Raw genomic sequence first — 2552 nt, 5'->3', positions numbered from 1 at the left:
CGTTTTTAAATTCATTCTATTTTCCTGAAATAGAATGTACATTTTATGTACAGCAAACCTGTATTGTTTGGGTCTTTATGACTAAATAAATAGATTCCTCAAGTTTATCTATTCTATTTATTTATTGTTGCACATTTTCAAAGTAATTTTACACCTGCCTTCAGAAAGACTCATGAACCAAGACAGGGACTTATCAATCAGATTTTGTCACAAGGAAATACACTGATGGAATTATAGTGATTATGGAACCATGCACTGTAAAAGTAGAACTTGGGTCTTCTGACTCTCAGTTCTTAAAATATGCCACTATCTGTTGTCACTGTAGGCACAAGTCAAGGAAAACCAAAAGAAGGGAAAGCAGGAGATATGCACTGCAAAGATAAGAGCTGGGCTAAGTGATATATATGATGAAATTCTGTTTTCAAGCCCCGCCCCATACTGAGCAGCTTCAGTTTTCCTGAGGTGATACATTTTGAGGAGATCAAAGATAGGAATATTTGGAGAAAGCACAACTAAGAAATACAGATTTTAGACAGGTAGATCATTTTGTTACATTTTACTACAAATTATGTAACTGCTTCACTTTAGAAACACAAACATCAATTCCCAGTGACACCTGAGAGCTACTTCTAATATGAAGTAATTTTGCTATCATGTGAACTATATGCCAACATTGTCTTACTTCTTGAGACAGGTATATTATGATCCCCTCTTTATAGATAATCAAATGGAGATATAAATAGTTTAAATGAGTTTTTGCAGGATTATATCTGGATCTGGTAGCTGATATAACTGAGATTTAAACATAAACATTCTATCTGTAGGGCTGGTGGCCTTAACTACTAAAAATACTCTAATCTCTATTAAGGTCCTTTGTTTGCAGAATATTTAAATTCTCTGTTGCTGGATGTTTGACTTATTAAATTACTTTGTAGACAGTGAGTCTCTAAACTATGCTCTCTTTTTCCAAATAACTGAGAGTCTCCCAGTTAGCTCAGGTTTCTGTGAAGAGATAATGGTCTCTCGCAGGGGAAGCAGTGTTAAATGTAATAAGCTAGCATTTATAAGTTGGGAGGAAAGTGTTCATGTTACTTCCAAATCCTTCTAAAAATGATCAAACTACTTGAATGGGTATGGCTAAAGGCACTGAAAGAAAAATGACAGGTAGGAAAACAACTTAGCTTCATAGGACGTGGCTTCATCAGGGGTTTTAGCTTTGTGACTTCACTATGTTATATGACCCTAGGCCTCAGAGCAGAAATGGGGCTGTGGAAGACGATTGGGTGGGGGTGTCTATTCTGGGTTTCAATTATTTCTCTTTCAGTCCTAAAAATTTTGAAATAACAGAGTTCATTTCTCCAAACGTATAATGGTGATAATAATGGAGTGTTTGAATTGATAAAAGAAAATCATCTGCTACAGATGTCTGTGCCTGGCATTTACAGATGTCTGTGCCTGGTTGATAATGTTGTATGTACGTGCATAGATATAATATACACATATTCTCAAGCTTCTGCAGGAGGTAAAACAGGTTCCACTCAATTGATGTTTAAAACTAGAAGCGCTAGCATCAAACTAACCTGGTTTTGGAGCTTGGTCCTTCCACTGCCTGTTTGTGTGACCTTGGGTCAGTTATTCATCCACTCTTATTTAAAGATGAGGAAATCAATATCACTTACCACCATCAACATCAAATGAGAATGTCTGTAATGGTTTGGCATAGTCTGTAATGCACAGAAAGTGAAATGTGTAGTCTCTATTTATCACTTATAATTTTTTTTAAGAAAAATATATCACATTCTAAAGTTGTGGGTTCCCATCCATTGGTTTGTGTGTTTCACATATTCCTCTCCCAAAAATGTGTGAAAATCACATTTACCTAGATGTCCTAGGTAAGATGAAGATAGTTCATTTGGAAATCTATAGGACCAACAGGGAGGAGAGGGTATGGTGCTGCTCATCTCATGGGCAGTCAACCTTTAGTCAGATCTCAGTCTCTCTGTTTCTCTATCCCTTACTAAAAGAGACCCCCGGGTTCATTGCCTTTCTTACTGTACTGTTTTTGTTCATTTTCTTTAGGCTCGGTTTATCTCTGGGTCTTTTATGGCCCATCTGTGCCACTGCTGAACTCTGAGTTAATGTATCACCTCATCTAGGGTAGAAATTCTCAAACTATCTATGGTGCAGGGCCAGTGAATTTGCTTTCTAGTTCGTAGCTATAATTGTTTCCTTTACTGTCTCCTAGTTATAGAGACTAAAAATCTGAAATTCAAGTGTGGTCGGGCCCTGCTCCCTCTGAAACAGAGTGGGGAGTCTTCCTTGCTCTCCAGCATCTGGTGTCCTATTGGCAGTCCCTGGCATTCTTTGAGTACAGCTGCAGTATTTCAATGTCTGCCTCTTTCATTACTTTGCATTCTCCCTGTGTACCTTTGTATTCACATGACATACATCTCTGTGTTCAGTTTCCCCTGTTCTTAGAAGAACACTGATATGGATTGGCTGTCCCCACCCAAATCTCACATTGAATTGTAATCCCTATAATCCCCATGTGT

This window comes from Mandrillus leucophaeus, unplaced genomic scaffold, assembly GCF_000951045.1.
Source record: "Mandrillus leucophaeus isolate KB7577 unplaced genomic scaffold, Mleu.le_1.0 Scaffold72, whole genome shotgun sequence".
In the NCBI taxonomy this organism is placed as follows: domain Eukaryota; kingdom Metazoa; phylum Chordata; class Mammalia; order Primates; family Cercopithecidae; genus Mandrillus; species Mandrillus leucophaeus.
Note: the sequence above shows the minus strand (reverse complement) of the source record.